Here is a 20,831-nt window from a genome sequence, read left to right as displayed (position 1 = left end):
GTTGCCCCATCCAGACACCTGGATGACTCACTGGCCTGCCTGTTCACACTGCTCTCCCAATATCAAGCAATTAGAACTCTCGGGCTCCTCACCAGCCATTTAAAATTAAACAAGGAAAAAATCATACTCTTTTGAGGGTGAGTCACTATGTGAAACGCTGATCCTCTTATTTTGTTTTGTTTAAAGAAATAGGTTGAAAAATAATAATGTAACATTTCCCTAGGGAGTATGATGAAAATTATCCTTGCTTTCCAATTCCTTCTTCATGTTTTGCAGTCAGAGAACTTAGTAATCCACTGCTGAACACCACCCAGAAAAACACAAGCAAACTATACAGACCTTGCCCTCTCCCTTTTCTCTCTTCTCTTTCTCTCCCTGCCTTGCCAAATTTCATAGCTTATCTATTCTCTCCTTTTTCAAGTTTTGCTTCAGTCTGAAAAAGAGCAAAATTCCTTGAAATGTTACAAATCCTGGCTTCTCCTACTTGCTTACAACCTCCAAATTACTTGGCACCTTTAATCATACTGCCCCAGTTTGCTTGCCACTAACCTCGTTACCACCACCACTGCAGCCAACATCAGTCCTGGCTGTGATAGCATCTAGGCACCCCTGTTTTTAAATAATCATGACCTGATCACATTCCATGGGAATTTTTTTTGGATATCCCCATTTTCAAACTCCTGGCACATGGCTTCATGGTAGTTTGACTTTCAGAATTGTAAACTATATTACTATTTACAAGCAGAATTTGAATTTATAAAATGAAGCCAGTATGTGTTTGCCAATAATAAAGTCAGGGACCACTGAGAAAATAATTAAACTTCTCTACCTATACAGTGAGCTCATCTGGTCCCATTAGGAAGTGAAAACTCCATTTAAAAAATTCATATAAGAGTTAAAAGTCAAGCCAGTGCCCTCCCCCACATAACAAGGTCCAGAAAATGCCGTTCTTTCTTGACAAATATTTAAGTCAAACTTTCGAGAGTCCTCTCTCTCAACGAATTTGACCATATTCCTCAAAGAAAGAGAAGTTTTAAAAACATTAATTTAAAGACAATAAAATCATTTTAACATAAGTTGTTCTACCAACCACAAAAGATTTCCCTCAAACTGAGTTGTACTTAAGTTTTTGTTGCTTTTTTTTTTTTTTTTTTTTTACTTTGGAGTGGTCTTATTTACTTACTGCTATAGGAACATTTGTTAATATTCATGAAGGCTTCAGTCACATATATACAGGCTTTTAAGTATATGGATGTGACTTCAGTTTGTATATTAGTATTACTCCATTTTACAAGAAAGAATTTTCTGTAGCTAGGCATTCTATGCTTTCAGTGTTGATACACTCACACACACACATCCCTATGCCAGCACATTTGAAAACTAAAAACCAAAAATCCCCACTAATATGAAATGATACTTGCACATCAATGTTCATAGCAGCACTATTTACAATAGCCAAGACATAGAAGCAACCTAAGTGTCCATTGACAGATGATTGGATGAGGAAGGTGTGGTATATATATATGTGTGTATAATGGAATACCATTCAGCCTTTGAAAAGAATGAAATAATGTCACTTGCAGCAACATGGATGGAGATTGATGTTATCATACTAAGTGAAGTAAATCAGACAGCGAAAAACAAACAACATAGGACATCACCTATATGCGTAATCTTAAAAATGATGCAAAAGAACTTATTTTAAAAACAGAAACAGATTCACAGATAAAGAAAACAAACTAGAGGTTACTAAAGGGGGGGGTGGAGAGTCAAATTGGGAGTATAGGATTAACAGATGCAAACTACTATGTATAAACCAGGTAAGCAACAAGGATGCACCATAGAGCAGAGAAAATTACACCCATTATCTTGTAATAAGCTATAATGGAGTGTAATCTGCAAAAATAATGAATCACTACACTGTACACACAAAACTGACACAATGTTATTAATCAACTATACTTCAATTTTTAAAAACCGCTTAAATGATACAATATTTAAAATTTTAGTATTAAAAAAAACATGAAAAATGAACAAAACCCTCATGGGGATCCTTTGAAAAGCTACCTTTGCAACACGGCCCTCAAAATCAGAAAGTGTGCAGACTCACAGCACACAACTGCTCTGTCTCTTAAAGTCAGCTGGTCTCTGGCTTTCCATTCCACCTCTACTGTGTTAACGGAGACCCACTGAGCCCACCTGCCCAGGAAAGCCTCTGACTTTGTTTCTCACTCACTGACGTAAAAAAAAAAAAAAAAAAAAAAGTTTCTAGACTTAGGTTGATGCTAGAAACTTTCTCAAAATTTCCGAAGAGGCACACAGAGTGTTTCCCACCATGATAGCTGTGATGGTACCTCAAGGAGGACTCCAAATACAAGGCTTCCCTCTGAGGCACCCCACTGGCCTTCCAACCAGCCCTGTCTCCCGGGATGTGAAGGAAGACAAAGACCAGAGGGAGATGTCTCGCCAACAAAGTCCCATGGTAGGGAGTAAGATGGCTTCCCGCCATCCAAGTCCTTTTCCCTCAGACTGGCCCTTACCTGCGGGGGCACGATTCACACGGCTCCCGCAGTCCACTGCGAATGCACACAGACACATTCACTGTGAGCAGGGGGCTGGAGGGCAGGGGTTATATGAGAAGGGGGCGGAGCAAAGGCCTCGAAGCTCCTCCTTGGCCCCCAATACTGACGAAAAAAGCCCTGAAGTTTAACTTAAAAGAGCTGCCTCTGACAGATTATTGAAACAATGAAACCCGCAAAGGAGTGAGGCCCCCAGGGTGCAAAGTGGAGTCCAGAGCATTTACACCCAAAGAACCTGAAGTTTGGGGCGCCGGGACCACTTACAGACCTAGAGCCTGGGAAACTCCTTTCGCGCCAGGCCCTCCGCCCTTCTTGGATGCTGGGGCTCTCGGCCAGCAGCACCCAGTGAGAGGCGTGGAAGCAGAAGGTGGAAGTCGTCCTAGTCCAATCTGGGTTCCGGGTGAAACTGAACAAGCTCAGGTCTCATCCCAATCGAAAGTGGGTGCTGTAGCACTAGTGGAACCAAACTCTCATCCATGGATAAGTGTCAAGTCCTGTCAGACTGAGGCTGCTCAGCAGGCAAGCTCAGTGGTGCCAGGAACCCCTGGAGGTCAAGGGGGAACAACTAAGGAAGGGTGTTTTGATCTGAGGTAAAGTGTGACCATCCATCCAAATGGCAGCACCCTCTCCATTCATGCCTTTCCCTGAAGAGACACCCACCAGAGCTTCGCAGGGTTGCCCTATGTTACATGATGTTTTCTTAAGCCTGTTTCTAAAGATTCTTTAAGGAAGACAATTCCCCATTCTTCCTCAGCCACTCATTCCAGAATGGAACAATCCTCACTGAGGAAGAGATTTTACACTACATATTGTTTTCTCAAGCTGGCCAGTTTTCTGAGAAGTAAAAAGGATCTTCAGTGAGTTGAAAGATGGAAAGCCAACTTTAATTCAGATCCAGCACGTGGTGCAGAATGAACAAAGGAAATAGGAATTTACCAACACCATTAATATTAAACTTAATTTATAAGGAGGATGACCCTTGCCCTTCAGACAAGGAGGATATGCCACAAAAAGTTCTCCAGAACTTTCTATCTCCAATGCAATCCTTCTGATTTCAAAAGTGGATCACTCAAGGAAATTCCCTGGCAGTCCAGTGGTTGGTGCTTTCACCACCAAAACCCGGGTTCCACCTCCTGGTCAAGAAACAAAACCCCTCTCCCACCCCCACAAGAAGAACTGTGCTGCCAAAAAACAAAAAACAAAAAACTGGATCACTCAATTGTTTCACAATATATACACATATCAAAACATCACGTTAAAATGGCATTTTTAATTTGTGAATCATGTCTCAATAAAACTCAAGGATATAGGTGGACCACTCTGTGGGTCCCCACTCTGTGAGGTAGTCTTTAGATGTATTCCTTTCTGCATACTAAAATTAAAGACAAAAATCCTAAACTTTTATGGAGTTTAGAAAGAAGCTCCTGAACTCAGTTTAAAACAGCCTGAGTCCTCCTGAGGTGTATTTTAAGTAGACCGTTCTGATTTGTAACCATGTTACACCTTTCAGGCATTACAAACAAACTCTAATTCTTAAGTTGAAAAGCTTCATCATGGCATGACATTTTAAATAACCAGGAAATGATACAGCAAAGCACTGTTTAGTGAGGCAGGCATTTGTGTAACAATTCCCAAATCCTAAAGCATAGTACAGGATGGTGGGGGGCAGGTAAGAAAACTCAGGTCCCTTCTTCACCAACTTCCATGTTCTTTTTATCCTTAAACAAATGGATTCTTTCAGAGCCAGGCTTCATGCAATGGGGCAGACAGCACGCATATGTATGTAATGCTTGTCATTTGTAGAGCACATCATCAGTGTTAATTAACTTTAATTATGCAATTAGTACTGAGTTGTCAGAAACAACATTCAAAAGAGAGGCATTATTAAATGCATTCATACTAATAACCATCAGCAGAACTTCCTCAGAAATGAGGCATAACTCTCCCCTGCTCCACCACTCCCAAGCAGAGGGATTAGCAGCAACAGAGCAGGAGAGCTTGGGCTTAAGTATAAATCCTGCCCAGTCCTAGAGAGGTTAATTAGCATCTCTGAAGCCATGGTGTCCTTCTCTGCGTGGCCCAATAATAAATAATATCTGCCCCAGGACTTCCCTGGCGGTGCAGGGGTTAAGAATTTGCCTTTCAATGCAGGGGGTGCAGGTTCGATCCCTGGTCGGGGAGCTAAGTTCCCACATGCCTCGGGGCCAAAAACCCGAAACATAAAACAGAAACAATATTGCAACAAAATTCAATAAAGACTTCAAAAATGGTCCACATCTAAAGCAATCTTAATATATATATGTACATATATATATTAATATATATGTATCCCTGCCTCATAGAGTTGGGAGGATTCACTGGGATGATGCATGCAGAATGCCTGGCACTGGGTCTAGGAGGAAGGAGGCCCTTGTCAGTGAGGCTGTAATTCCCATCAGGAATCACAGAAGCAGGGAGCATGTCCGTTCCCCCCTGAAAACAGCATGTACAGGATCTGAGGAACTTCCACTGGTCTTGCTTGGAGGTATCACCTTACGTCTGGTCTTTCTCACAGGGGACCTGCCAATATCAGAAAGTAGCTAGACATTCCTCAGCAAAGAAAGGGCAGTCATGAGTAGCCTCTATAGTAAGTCCCCAAATTCCATGGAAGTCTCCAAAGAAATTCCCTGAAAGACGAAAAACCCAGTGATGTAAGATTTTTATCTCTGTGTGGTCATCAAACTTCTGGTTGTCTGCTTCATTCCCAAAGGAGTTATCTCATTTTTACATCTCTTAAAGGAAAAGATAACATGTTTGTACACAACCAACATCAAGTCACTCCTGGCCTGTAAAGACACCCACACCCTCATCCATCTCCAGTTCATTCAGAGGCCATTTTGTGGAGCTGTGGTAATAGTTCAACCACATCTGAAATATACTGATCAGTGTGTGATTGGAGATTCCATTAAAAGCCCCCCATTTTTCCTGATATGATATTATAATGGTATACCTTAATGAATTATGGTCTATTTTGCTTTTCAAAAACTTAAATGATAAATACATAGAGGAATTTAAGGAGTGCTATTTTAATTCATTTTGAACTTTTAAAAATCTATTGATGAATTCTGGAAGGATCCTCCTTTAATGTCCTGATGCTTTTCAGTTCTATCCATCAAGTACAAAGTGGACAGCCTCTATGTTGCTACCTATTACATTCTCCATTAAGCCAGCAGTATGTGCCTGAAACATGATCTGCTTCTAGATGCCAAGCATCTTCTGTAGAGCATGGTTGTTGCTCCCTGGCAAAAACTCCAGAAACAGAGTCATACTTTCTGGTACTAAAAATGCTCCTTAGGCATGAACTGGCCTCCCCTTTTTAGTCCATGTCAGCAGCTCTAACCTGCACTCTTAACTAGAATCCTCAATTCCCACACTCAGCCTCTCCAAAACTATTCTCCACCCAGCAGCCAGCACGGCCTGTAAAAAATGTTCACGTCACATCATACCTATGGACTAGATACTGTCAGCTTCCCAATCACCACAGCTATTGAGGAAGGCCCAAGCCTGTTCTCACCTCCTCTAATACCCTCTCAGTTGTAATGGATGCTTTTCTGTCCTCACAACAGTAGGAAGATACACACACACACACACACACACAGATATAATCTTGTTATATATATATATATATATATATATATATATATATATAGAGAGAGAGAGAGAGAGAGAGAGAGAGATGACCTTATACATAATAGGATATTATATACATCTTATTTTATACCTATAACTTTACCATAACTTTTACTAATTATTTTGATTTGAGAAACTATGGAAGAGATATATTCTGCCATTGGAACCATGAAAAGAAAAAAAAAAAAAAAGGTCCCTTCTGGGAGATTATTAACTAAAAGGAAGATGTTGAAATATGTTCTCAGAGAGCCTAAGCACCTATGCTTTGTTCTTCCTCTACTCTGAACAAGAATCAGTTTAGAACATGGAAATTGCCTATGTTCTCCACCTTCAGAGTATTCATGAAGCTTCCAAGGGAGATGCAGGTGGGTGGGTGGGAGTAGGGAGCTTGCTGGGGCTCGTGCCTTGGTGACCCTGGCACATCCAGGCTGGCCCTCCTAGATGGTCTGGCCCAGATCCTCACTTTCTAACTGAGGACATTGAGGCCCACTGAGTCCTGTGAGAAGGACTGTGCAGAGTCTGAGGGCTAGAGCTCGCTGTGCCCAGATGGCAAACCTGGGCCAGGCTGTTTCCACTTTATCATATCAACATGTATTTTGCCCCCACAAAAACGTTGCTTTGAAACAGAAGGTGAACAGGCTTCTGAAGCTCTTCCTAAATCCCCAATAAATAGAAAGATAGACTTAAACATGAGCATGTCAATAAGTACATTATGAAAATAGTCTAAAAACCTCAATTCAAAGATAAGAATTGTCAGACTGGAGAAATAAAGCAAGGCTGACCTCTACTCTTTTCTACAGGAAAGACATTTAAATACAAAAATGAAGAGCATTTAAAAGTTAAAGGATGAAAAACTAGATAGCCTGCAAATTCATTAAAATTTCCTATGATTACATAGGAAAGATGAAATGGCTACATTCATATTAGATGATGTAGACTGCACACCAAGTAATACTACCAGAGATAAAGACTAAGAGTCCATAACAATAAAAGACCCGATTTAAGAAGACATAATAGAAAACAATTTCATTTACAATAGCATCAAAAAGAATAAAAATACTGAGAAACTTAACCAAAGAGGTCCCCCGTCCTACATACCCGTCCTATGCATCTCTTTCTGTGGCTGTTTCTGATTATATTCTTTTATAATAAACTTATAATCTAGCTTAAAAAAAAAACAAAAGAAAGAATAGAAGGACATGTTCCTGGGACATCAGCAAGAGGGAACACTCTGGTTCCAGTTGACCAGAGAATCTCTGGCTCTGTGCCATTGACACCATATTTTCTTCTTATTGGAATCTAAGAAGACTCTTGTATGGGTGCATGGTGTGTGCATGCCCATGCTTTGCAAGGCGGTCAAGGATCTGGGGGAGTTACAAGTGAGTTGAGCTTCATGTAGCAGAATGGGTCACCATCACAACTTCCCAAGGCCAATCTTTCTTTTCTTAATATATTTAAAGTGCACCTTTAAGGTGCCAAAAAATAAAAGCAAGCTAGTTTTACTTGTTTTTTTCATTTACTTGTATTTATTTGTTTTTTACCAAAAAAAAAAAAAAAGGAAAGAAAAGAAAAGGACCTCTAGCAAAAGCTGCCTCCCAAACTATAAGCAGTTCTTCAGGAAGTTCTTAGGTAAGGAAATAAATATGCTGACCACAAGAACCCTCCCATTTCAGTGCATTCCAGTCATTGCCCTGGACCCTTATGTTAGCCCTCTGCACTGGACTGTGACAATGCTTCTTTAATTGTCCTATCTTTCTCTGGCCTTTCCTGCCATCCAAACCAGTGGCAGGGGCTGGCAGGGAGAAGTGGGGGTTTCCCTTAGCTTGAGAAGTACTGGACTTGATAGATTTTAGTTCATCTTCGCCTCCCCAAACTGGCTCAAGGCCGCCTCCTTTCCAGCTTCCTGTCTGCTGCCTCCTGCAGTGGTACCATCTCTGTCCTGGTCAGGCCACTTTCTTCACTTGCTCAAGGCTTCTCCCTCTGACCCTCTTTTATGCCACCACAATCATCTGGCAACTCCAGAGGACAGGGATCACATGGGAATTTTCAGCATGGTGCGGGAACAGGATAGGGTGGGGTACGGGGGTGAGTTGAATGTGTGATTTGATGCTACAGTAAGTTAAATAAATTTCTCCTCAAAGCAGCTTCAGCATCCCACCTTTCATATTTCCAAAGCACCCATGTAGTCTTGCACAACCCTGAGACTGAGAGCCTCTTTAAATTCTGTGTCTTAAGCACCTCCCTTGCCTTACCCCACTTAGTTCCAGCCTTCTTGGTCTCTTCTTTTTTATGAGAGACCTCAGTCAAGTTAGGCCATCGCTGACCTGTTCCATCTTTTTAAGGTGGTCGATATAAGCCCCTAGAGCTAACTTCCCCTCCCCAAGTAAAGAGCCATGGGACTCCACCCCTCTCTGTTGTAAGGCAGTTACTAGCCATCTTGGAACAGCTGAAACCAAAAGTATAGGCTTCAGGTGCAGAACCTAAAGAGAGTGTGAGTGAGGCAAGCTTTTGCCTCTGGTCATCTTTTTTTCCGCATTCATGTAATTATTTGTAGCTTCCGTTGCTATGGAAAGAAAACACCACTTCTACGACAACTGTAGCAACTTAAGGTGCACAGCTTGTCTCAGACCAAGAAGCTTCAAAAACACTGAAACGTGAAGGGGTTTCATGCCCCCCCGCCCCCACCACCTTTTACTTTTTTTAATTTGTTTTTTCCCCCGCCACCTTTTAAAACATCAACCAAATGTTTTTCTCTCCAGAAAAGTCACCAGAATATTCTCCACTATCTCTGTGTTACCTGTCATGAAAAACCAGAGGACCTTAACAGGGAATATTCAAGGGCTGAATTCAAAGGAAACTTTAGTAAACCTTCAATTTTCAAAAGGTTGGTAAGCGTCAAAAAACAAATAAATGGAGATTTACCGTGTACCTGTTCTGCACCAGATGTGTGTAGATTTTTTCACATACATTTAACGTGAGTGTGGTTCAACTTCTCTTTTACAGAAAAGAGAAGCAGGCCCAGGAAAGATAACTAACTAGTCCAAAGAGACAGAGCTAAATTTCAAACCCAGAGTGGACTGTCTCCACCTCACTTCAGTTCAGTTCAGTCGCTCAGTCGTGTCCAACTATTTGCAACCCCATGAACCCCAGGCCTCCCTGTCCATCACCAATTCCCGAAGTTTACCCAAACCCATGTCCATTGAGTCAGTGATGCCACTCAACCATCTCATCCTCTGTCGTCCCCTTCTCCTCCTGCCCTCAACCTTTTCCAGCATCAGGGTCTTTTCCAATGAGTCAGCTCTTCCCATCAGGGGGCCAAAGTGTTGGAGTTTCGGCTTCAACATCAGTCCTTCCAATGAACACCGGACTGATCTCCTTTAGGATGGACTGGTTGGATCTCCTTGCAGTCCAAGGGACTCTCAAGAATCTTCTCCAACACCACAGTTCAAAAGCATCAGTTCTTGTTCCTGATTTCAGGGGAAATGCTTTCAATTTTTCACCATTGAGGGTGATGCTTGCTGTGGGTTTGTCATATATAGCTTTTATTATGTTGAGGTATGTTCCTTCTATTCCTGCTTTTTGGAGAGTTTTAATCATAAATGAGTGTTGAATTTTGTCAAAGGCTTTCTCTGCATCCATTGAGATAATCATATGATTTTTATCTTTCAATTTGTTAATGTGGTGTATTACATTGATTGATTTGCGGATATTAAAGAATCCTTGCATTCCTGGGATAAAGCCCACTTGGTCATGGTGTATGATTTTTTTAATATGTTGTTGGATTCTGTTTGCTAGAATTTTGTTAAGGATTTTTGCATCTATGTTCATCAGTGATATTGGCCTGTAGTTTTCTTTTTTTGTGGCATCTTTGTCTGGTTTTGGAATTAGGGTGATGGTGGCCTCATAGAATGAGTTTGGAAGCTTACCTTCATCTGCAATTTTCTGGAAGAGTTTGAGTAAGATAGGTGTTAGCTCTTCTCTAAATTTTTGGTAGAATTCAGCGACACTCTCTGACATAAATCACAGCAAGATCCTCTATGACCCACCTCCCAGAATATTGGAAATAAAAGCAAAACTAAACAAATGGGACCTAATGAAACTTAAAAGCTTTTGCACTACAAAGGAAACTATAAGTAAGGTGAAAAGACAGCCCTCAGATTGGGAGAAAATAATAGCAAATGAAGCAACTGACAAAGAATTAATCTCAAAAATATACAAGCAACTCCTGCAGCTCAATTCCAGAAAAATAAATGACCCAATCAAAAAATGGGCCAAAGAACTAAACAGACATTTCTCCAAAGAAGACATACAGATGGCTAACAAACACATGAAAAGATGCTCAACATCACTCATTATCAGAGAAATGCAAATCAAAACCACAATGAGGTACCATTACTCGCCAGTCAGGATGGCTGCTATCCAAAAGTCTACAAGCAATAAATGCTGGAGAGGGTGTGGAGAAAAGGGAACCCTCTTACACTGTTGGTGGGAATGCAAACTAGTACAGCCGCTATGGAAAACAGTGTGGAGATTCCTTAAAAAACTGGAAATAGAACTGCCATATGACCCAGCAATCCCGCTTCTGGGCATACACACTGAGGAAACCAGATCTGAAAGAGACACGTGCACCCCAATGTTCATCGCAGCACTGTTTATAATAGCCAGGACATGGAAGCAACCTAGATGCCCATCAGCAGATGAATGGATAAGGAAGCTGTGGTACATATACACCATGGAATATTACTCAGCCGTTAAAAAGAATTCATTTGAATCAGTCCTAATGAGATGGATGAAACTGGAGCCCCTTATACAGAGTGAAGTAAGCCAGAAAGATAAAGAACATTACAGCATACTAACACATATATATGGAATTTAGAAAGAAGGTAACGATAACCCTATACGCAAAACGGAAAAAGAGACACAGAAGTACAGAACAGACTTTTGAACTCTGTGGGAGAATGTGAGGGTGGGATATTTCAAAAGAACAGCATGTATACTATCTATGGTGAAACAGATCACCAGCCCAGGTGGGATGCATGAGACAAGTGCTCGGGCCTGGTGCACTGGGAAGACCCAGAGGAATCGGGTGGAGAGGGAGGTGGGAGGGGGGATCGGGATGGGGAATACGTGTAAATCTATGGCTGATTCATATCAATGTATGACAAAAAAAATAAATAAATAAATAAAAATTAAAAAAAAAAAGCATCAGTTCTTCTGTGCTCAGCTTTCTTTATAGTCCAAATCTCACATCCGTACATGACCACTGGAAAAACCATAGCCTTGACTAGACAGACCTTTGTTGACAAAGTAATGTCTCTGCTTCTCAAAATACTGTCTAGGTTGGTCATAACTTTCCTTCCAAAGAGTAAGCGTCTTTTAATTTCATGGCTGCAATCACCATCTGCAGTGATTTTGGGGCCCAGAAAAATAAAGTCAGCCACTGTTTTCACTGTTTCCCAATCTATTTGCCATGAAGTGATGGGACCAGATGCCATGATCTTAGTTTTCTGAATGTTGAGCCTTAAACCAATTTTTTCACTCTCCTCTTTCACTTTCATCAAGAGGTTCTTTAGTTCTTCTTCACTTTCTGCCATGAGGGTGGTGTTATCTGCATACCTGAGGTTATTGATATTTCTCCTGGCAATCTTGATTCCAGCCTGTGCTTCTTCCAGCCCAGCATTTCTCATGATGTACTCTGCATATAAGTTAAATAAGCAGGGTGGCAATATACAGCCTTGACATATTCCTTTTCCTATTTGGAATCAGTCTGTTGTTCCGTGTCCAGTTCTAACTGTTGCTTCCTGACGTGCATACAGGTTTCTCAAGAGGCAGGTCAGGTGATCTGGTATTCCCGCCTCTTGAAGAATTTTCCAGAGTTTATTGTGATCCACACAATCAAGGGCTTTGGCATAGTCAATAAAACAGAAATAGATGTTTTTTTTAAACTCTTTTGCTTTTTCAAAGATCCAGTGGATGTTGGCAATTTGATCTCTGGTTCCTCTTCCTTTTCTAAAACCAGCTTGAACATCTGGAAGTTCACGGTTCATGTATTGCTGAAGCCTGACTTGGAGAATTTTAGGATCACTTTACTAGCATGTGAGATGAGTGCAATTGTGCAGTAGTTTGAGCATTCTTTTATTAGACCATAAAAACGAATGAAGTACTAACTGATGATACAAGACGGATGAAGCTTGAAACCATTAAACTAAGTGAAATAAGGTGCTCACAAAATAAAATATACTGTATAACTCCACTTGTATGAGATACTTAGAGTAGTCAAATTTATATAGACAGAAAGTGGAATGAATGGTGGGCAGGTTGCCAGAGGTTAGAAAAAAGAGGAAACAGGAAATTGTAGATTATGGGCTTAAATTTTGCAAGATTTAGGGAGTTCTACATATTGGTTCAGCTGGTAAAGAATTCGCCTGCAACGTGGGAGACCTAGGTTCAAACCCTGGGTTGGGAAGATGGCCTGGAGAAGGGAAAGGCCTCCCACTCTAGTATTCTGGCCTAGAGAATTCCATGGACTATAAAATCCATGGGATCACAAAGATTCAGACACAACTGAACAACTTTCACCAGAGATTGGTTACACAACAATAAGAATGCACTTTTACATTAGTGAACTGTACACTTAAAATGGTTAAAGTGATTATGTTATGTGTATTTAACCACAATAAAAATAGATTCCACTTATAATGAACTGTCTAGACTAGGCAAACCAATATGGACAGAAAATAGATTAGTGGTGCCAGGATCTGGGGGAAGGGACAATGGGGAATAACTGTTAATGGGTAAGGGGTTTCTTTGGGAGTGGACGAAAATGTTCTAGAATTACATAATGGTGGTATTTGTACAACCTTGTGAATACTCTGAAAAACCATTAAAGTGTACTCTTCTAAAGGGTATATTTTAGAATAAGTGAATTATATATCAATTAAAAATTTGCTACAATAAAATAGAAGTCTGGAAGTGAGAGCTGGTGTGTATGGCAGACATGAAAGTGAGAAGAGGGTAGGAAGTTGGTAATTATGCCCAGCTACAAAGATACCCTATTTTGCTTGCACACAGCCATGAACCACAGTTGACTTGTACCAAAAGTGGGCTTCATTCATCTGGAGATCAAATATTTGAGCAAAATATATACACATTCTTACGATTACTTTAAACATGACACAAAATCACTACTAAACACAGTTGATAGTATTTGTAATGGTTAACTAGAGGATGCAAAATAGTTATAAATATATGCTAGTACTCTATTTGAAATCACCTGAAGGTAATTATATACTCTAACCCCATGTCTTTCAAACAAGACCCACTTCATTCTCATTATTCTGTTGGATAATAAAAATCTCTGTGGACTACTAATGGGATGCTAGGCTAAATTAACAATAAGCATCATTTAATTAAGCTATTTGGGAAAATCTGGTTGCTACCGAATTACTTAAAACTGCATCAAAGGCCTTGATTTATAGCAATTTATAGCACAAGTTCCTGGCTCCCTCATGGGGCAAGGAATGGCCACAAACTTTTTATAATTAAAAAGAATGAAAAAGAATGAGGAGGTTCTTGGAAACTGAACTGAGCCTTCAACTCTACAAGGAGCCTTTCCTTGGGACTCACAGCACACTGGAGTGGATATTCTTCACAGTGTGCCTAATTCTTCCCCAAAGGTGTGCTGTCTACACTAAATTCAGCAGGTGAGCTTCTTCTCGGGTTTGTCTTGCAAACTTGCCTTTCTTTCTTTCTTTCTTTTTTTGTGGAAAGTGATTATTTTACTAGCCCTGAAGAAAATGACCAAGGGGAATGCATATGGAGCCAAGCCAAAGCATTGCTAGAGACAACTATCAAATTGAAGTAGACCATTGAACAGAATAAATAGGGAGAACAAGGCATAAATAGAATCATAGGATACAGTAAAAGTGACACCACAGATTATGGGAAAGGATAGATTATTTGGTAGATGATGCTGGGAAAATTGTCTCATTATGGGCAGAAAAATCAAACTAGGTTCCCATCTAACAACCTCTATGAAGGATAATCTCAGATTGTTTCAATAATAATTATTTTAAAAAGTGATTAAATAAAAAAGATATTATAAAAAAATTTTATCTTGGAGGAGAGAAGGATTTCTTAAATAAGACTCATATAAAAACAAAAACAAAAAAAAAAAAGAAAAATAAAAAAAAATAATAATAAAAAAAAAAAGCCAAAGATATGAGGGGAAAATTAATTGATTATATTAAAATTAATGATTTCTGTTTAATGAAAGACAACATGGACAAAATTAAAGAAAGATAATAGAATGACAGAAAATATTTGCAATATTTAGAACCAACAAAGACTAATATTTTAAAAGCATTACAAAAAAGACAGGAAGTTTAATAGAAAATGGGCAAAGGATAAAGGAACAGGGCATTTTTAAATGAAGAAACTCTAAAAGTGTATGTAGAAGAAGGTCCTACTAATTGATTAATGCAAATTAAAATATCTATGTGATATCACCTGTTGGCCTAGAAAAATCAGAAAGCTGAAGATTACCAAGTGTTGACAAAACTAAGAAATTTTGAAATCTTCATGTTTTGCTGTGGGAATACAGAACAGGGCCAACCATTTAGAGAGCAGTCAAGTATTACTCAGTTAAATTAAGTATACACAATGGCCCAGCAATTTTCCTTTTTTTTCATTTATTTTTATTAGTTGGAAGCTAATTACTTTACAATATTGTAGTGGTTTTTGCCATACATTGACATTAGAACACATGTAAATTCATAGCAATTTTCCTTTTATAGATATGTTTTTATGTATTTATATGGTGTATGTATATATGTGTGCATACATATGTATATAAAATCTCAACTTGTGCACACATAGCAGCATTATTCATAACAGTCAGTCTAAATCTAAATGTCTATCAACAAATGAATGAACTTTTTAAATGCACTTTATCCATACAATGTAATATTATTTAGCCATAAAATGAAGTACTGATTCCTGCTACAATGTGGATGAACCTTGAAAACATTATGCTAAATGAAATAAGCCAGACACAAAAAGACAAATGTTGCATGATTCTATTTAATCAGATATCTAGCACAGGCAAATCAACAGAGACAGAGAACAGACTTATGCACACAGGGACTTATGGAAAGAGAGGGTAGGATGTATGGAGAAAGCAACATGGAAACTTACATTACCATATATAAAATAGATAGCCAATGGGAATTTGCTCTTTGACTCAGGGAACTCAAACTTGGGCTCTGTAACAACTTAGAGGGGTGGGATGGGGACAGAGGTGGGAGGGAGTTTCAAGAGTGAGGGGACATATGTATACCTATGGCTGATTCATGTTGATGTTTGGCAGAAACCAACACAATATTGTAAAGCAATTATCCTTCAACTCAAAAGTAAATAAATAAAATGCACTTTAGAAAAGAAAGAAAGCAAGTTAATGGTTGCCAGGTGCCAGGAGTAGGGGGAGATAGAACTTGACAGACAATGGCTATGGAATTTTGGGGTGATGAAAACGTTGTAAACTTAGGTTTTAGTGATGGTTACACAACTTTGTAAGTTTACTAAAACCATGGAATTGTACAAATTCACATGGGAGAATTTGTGATATGTGAATTATATTACAATAAATCTGTTATTTTAAAAAAGAATGCATAGGGAATTCCCTGGCAGTCCAGGGCCTGGGCTTGATCCCTGGTCAGGGAACTAAGATTCTGTCAGCCTCATGATGTGGCCAAAAATTTTTTTTAATTAAAAAAGTAAAAGAGGAATGAATGAATCCTTGACATAGATAAATAAAAATGTAAGCAGGGCTTTGCATAGACTTGTGGTGAGAATGTGCCCAGAATAGTGTTATTAATTCAACCTTTTACTCTGGTTGTACCTGCTTCCTTTCTTTCTAACTGCTAATATTCCTACATATTGCAAAATGTTTTAAACATATGTTCTCCTTTAACTTACTCCAGCTCACTGTGTCCCAGGTCCTTAGCTCCTATTCATGTGCTGGAGCCAGGTTGGGCCTTGGTGTGAACCACACTGCAAATTCTGTAGGCCAATCAGAACCCCCTGCAGATAGAGGATATGGTGGGCAACTTATGATTCCCACTTTCAAATATTCATGACCTGTGCAATCCTCTGCCCTGTAAGTGTGGGCTGGATATAGTACCTTGTTTCTCACAGAACATGGAAAAGTGATGGAATGACACTTCATTGACTAGGTTACAAAAGACTATGGCTTGTGAATTTCATCTTGCTAGCTCTGTTTTTCTCTTTGTCACTGTGACTGTTTCCTGCCCACTTGCTTGCTTACTGCCATGTTGTGAGATGCTCTATGGAGAGGAACATGTAACAAGGAATCAAGAGAAGCCTCCAGTCAACAGGTCATGAAGAGCTCAGGCCTCACTCCAACAACCTATAAGGAACTGAGTTTCGCTGCCTACCCATGTGAGTGATCTTGGAAGCAGATCCTTCTTTGGTTGAGTCTTCAGATAAGACTACAGTTAACACCATGATGGTAGCCTTGTTAGAGACTCTATAGCAGAGACTGCATCTAAGCCATGCCTGGATAACTGACCCACAGAAACCATGAGCTAACAAACATATTTTAAGCCACTAGGCTTGGAGGTAATTTGCTATGCCATAGTAGAGTAGTTGTTAACTAATCCAAAAGCTAAGTTATGTCAAATATGCTCCTTTCCTGTCACCAGAAATCTGGGACTGAGCCTCCCTTACAGTTGGATGAGGTCATATATCCAGCCCCATAAAAATGTCTCTATTTGGTGATTTGTTTGTACAGCTCAAAACCCTCCCTTGGCTTCCCAGTACCCTCAGGATAAAATCCAAAAGAAATGCTTACTGTAGTCTATAAAATCCTCTTTGATCCAGAAGACTTCTGGACTCATCCTACTCTTCCCCTCACACGCTTTGCTCCAACCACATTGGTGTTCTTACTGGTCACTGAATCAAACATGGTTTCACTCTGGGGGCTTCACCCTTTGCTTTCTACATTTAGAAAGTTCTTCCCACAAGACGTCTGCCTAACTTATTGCCTCACTTCCTTCTGGTCTCTGATCAAATATCACTTCTTCAAAGATTTCTTTCCCAACAAACACTAAAATAGGCCTCAATTCTCAATCTCTATGTCCTTCTCCTACTTTATTCCTTGTACTAGGATTTATCACAACCTAAAATCATGTGCGTTTACTTCTATATTTATCCTGTCTCCTCCTTCTAGACAGTCAGTTCCATGAAGGCAAGCAGTTCGTTTTCTTCATTGCTGTAACTCCAGTGTGTAGAACAGTGCTTGATACCTATAGCCAGATCATAAAAATGGGTATTAGAAGAGATGACAAGTCACTTCCCAGAGACTTCTGTAATATGAAGCAGAAAAGGGGGATTTTCAGCAGGCAGAGAGATAGGTATTCAGAGAGCCTCAAACCTGTCCTGAGCCCCTAGGAATACCTGGGGGAAGCCATGTCATGCAGCACAGAGGGAAAGAGTTTCTAGCAAATGCTCCCCTTAACTGCAAAACTAATTTCATAAAAAAAGCTGGCTAGAAAATGTTTTCTTCACTAGGGCTACCTTTCCTAAGTTTTCTCTATTTGCATTTTTTCCTTTTATACCCAATTATCATGAATAATTTAACTGCATGATTTAATTAATTGCCAAATTGAAAAAGTGCAAAATTTTATGTTTAAATAATTAGTGACATAGGGAAACTCTTGCTACTTTAGAACGAACAGCCGGTAGCTAATTGTGCTCACAATTACCTAATTGTAGGTTTAGCAACTTCTGGACTTGTTTTATATTTGAACTGGATTACATCTTTTTTAATTAAAATTTTTTGTTCTAAATTTTAAAAAGAGAACATATAAGCTAAAGGTTATAATATGATTTTGTAAAACACGCAGAGAAATACTATGTAGAATAAAGTCTAATTAGAACCTTAATTAATGTACCTTCGAGAGTAGATGAGATGGTGTTTAGGACTGTGTTTATTGTCACAGTGAACAAATTCCATAAGATTGAAAAAATCCGATGGGAGAAGATGTGAAAACATTCACAGGAAGTAAAAAACAGGAAAAATAATGTGAAGTAGATGAATGCATGCCTGATGATTCTATATATCCTGGGGGCACAAATTAGGAAGAATCAAAACAAAAACAAATAAGGAAATGGGAGCTAAAGAAAAGCATATAGCTTGAGTAAGGATTTGGAAGCCCCAGGTATACAAAGTTGGGGGAAATAAAATATATCTTGTATCTCTGTGTTGTGTTGGACCAATGGATGATTCATTCTGCCAGCAAGTCAGTCAATCCTCAGAAAACATTATGGTGGCATGTATGACACAGTCATCTCCTTCATAATTTCCAAAGAAACACAAATGTAAATCTAAAACTACTCATTATGGTTTTCCACACTATATGAATGACTCCAGGAATAAATAAAGTAAGATGAATATACTAAATATATAGATGAGAACTTCCCTGGCAGTCTAGCATTTGGGACTTTGCTTTGCAATGCAGGCAGTGTAGGTTCAGTCCCTGGTTCGGGAGCTAGGAGCCCACATGCCTCCTGGCCAAAAACACAAAACACAAAACAGAAGCAATATTGTAGCAAATTCAATAAAGATTTTAAAAATGGTCCACTCAAAAAAAATTTTTAAAAACAAAATAAATAAAGTTATGAAGATTTTAATAAATAAGGAAAATTAAAAGCCTGTCTTAGTATCATATTTGAGGTATTTTCAGAAAGCAGCTAAAGCCAATTTAAAAGTTCATGTCACTTCTCATACTGAATCTTCTACTTTGACATAAGAAGAATAAGAGTTTATGTACATCTTAGTTAGAGGCAAGGCAAATTTTTGGCAATTTTTTTGTTCATACTAATCAGCATTATTTCCTAATTCAACTATACAGTTTTAAATGTTTTGAATGAAATTGAATCAAATATATTTGAAAATGTTTGATTTTTAGGATTAGCATGCATATTATTTTAAATCCTGGTGTGTTTTAGACAAACCATATATTTGAGTCACAGTTTACCTGCCCCCCAAATATATGAATTTTTAAAAATTATGTATAATCTTTATATATATCTTTTACTAACTGAAAAGCAAAAACTATACCCCAATTCATAATAGTATTATTTACTGAATATTTGTGAAACTGAGTTCCTTTCTTCACTAATTTGTTCATAACCGTACAAATTAAGCTAGTAGCTTTAATTCTCAATTCAGTTAAATTCTACAAACACATATTGTCTCTCTACTATACACAAAGCTGCATATTTTATTAGGAACATTTCATCAGAAATATTTCAGCTACTGTATTTCAGAGTTATTTCCTCAGGGAAATACACAGCTTGCCAAGATTACAATTGCCACTTTACATACAATGATGTTTAGGTTGCTGGAGTTATTTACCTATCAATCAATTGAAACTCCCCATTCTTCAACCTCTCCGTGATTCCCCACCCCACTTTCTAATTTCTAGTCAAAAGAAGCTATTTTTAAAATCGGAAGGAGCATCATTTTTTCCCAGATATTTTATATAACTATTCATTTTGTGTCCACATTCTCAACTTCCTTTAAATCTTTTTGTTTCACCTCTTTAATTAAAACCCTGATCAATTTTACCTACCACTGATTTTTGCTCTTCTCTGACGTTTTAACAATTGAAGTGTAGTTGATTTATGTGCTTCCACTATGGCTCAGCGGTAAAGAATCCGCCTGCAATGCAGGAGATGCAGGAGACATAGGTTCAATCCCTTGGTCGAGAAGATCCCCTGGAGGAGGAAATGGGAACCCACTCCAGTATTCTTGCCTGAGAAATCCCATGGACAGAGGAGCCTGGCAAGCTATGATCCATGGGGTCACAAAGGGTCAGACACAACTGAAGCGACTGAGCAAGAGCACAGTTGATTTACAATTTTGTGTTAATTCTTTGTGTGCAGCAAAGTGACTGAACTATATATAGGACTTCCCTAATAACTTATTTGGTAAAGAATCTGCCTGCAATGCAGGAGACCCAGGTTCGATTCCTGGATTGGGAAGATCCCATGGAGAAGGGAACGGTAACCCACTCCAGTATTCTTGCCTGGAAAATCCCATGGACAGAGAAGCCTGGTGGGCTACAGTCCTTAGAGCTGCAAAGATTTAGACATGACTAAACGACTAACACTTTCACTTTCACTATATATACATTCTTTGTTGGGCTTCCCTGGCGGCTCAGCATCCACCTGCAATGCATTTGATCTCTCAGTCGAGAAGATTCCCTGGAGGAGGGCAGGGCAACCCACTCCAGTATTCTTGCCTGGAGAATCACCTGGACAGAGGAGCCTGATGGGCTACAGTCCATAGGGTTGCAAAGAGTCAGACATGCCAAAAGTGACTGAGCATGCACCTACATTCTTCATTATATTCTTTTTCATTATGGTTTATCACAGGATATTTAATATAGGTTTCTTCTTCTCTGACTTTTAATATCAGTCTTCTGTCATACATATGATTTTGAACTGAATAACTGATGTGTGATCATAAACATCCTCTTATACTTACTTATCCAGCTA

At 39.1% G+C, this 20,831-nt stretch overlaps 1 protein-coding gene across 5 annotated transcripts in view; it reads right to left on the bottom strand.

Annotated features, from left to right (window-relative positions):
* The window catches only part of PASD1 (PAS domain containing repressor 1), a 122,586-nt gene extending 115,129 nt beyond the window's left edge, over nucleotides 1–7,457 (bottom strand). For 3 of the 5 annotated variants that reach the window (XM_043896309.1, XM_043896313.1, XM_043896314.1), the window contains exon 1: nucleotides 2,541–2,661. The gene's annotated coding sequence lies outside the window, so the exon portion shown is untranslated. Of the gene's footprint in view, nucleotides 1–2,540; nucleotides 2,662–2,847; nucleotides 2,960–7,346 lie in introns of those variants that run through there. The other 2 variants (XM_043896310.1, XM_043896311.1) reach the window with 2 other exon arrangements.
* Nucleotides 7,458–20,831: the final 13,374 nt, after the last annotated feature.

The sequence above is a fragment of the Cervus elaphus genome, chromosome X (genome assembly GCF_910594005.1).
Source record: "Cervus elaphus chromosome X, mCerEla1.1, whole genome shotgun sequence".
NCBI lineage: Eukaryota > Metazoa > Chordata > Mammalia > Artiodactyla > Cervidae > Cervus > Cervus elaphus.
The sequence above is the reverse complement of the archived record's forward strand: the minus strand, read 5'-3'. Positions and strand labels throughout refer to the sequence as shown.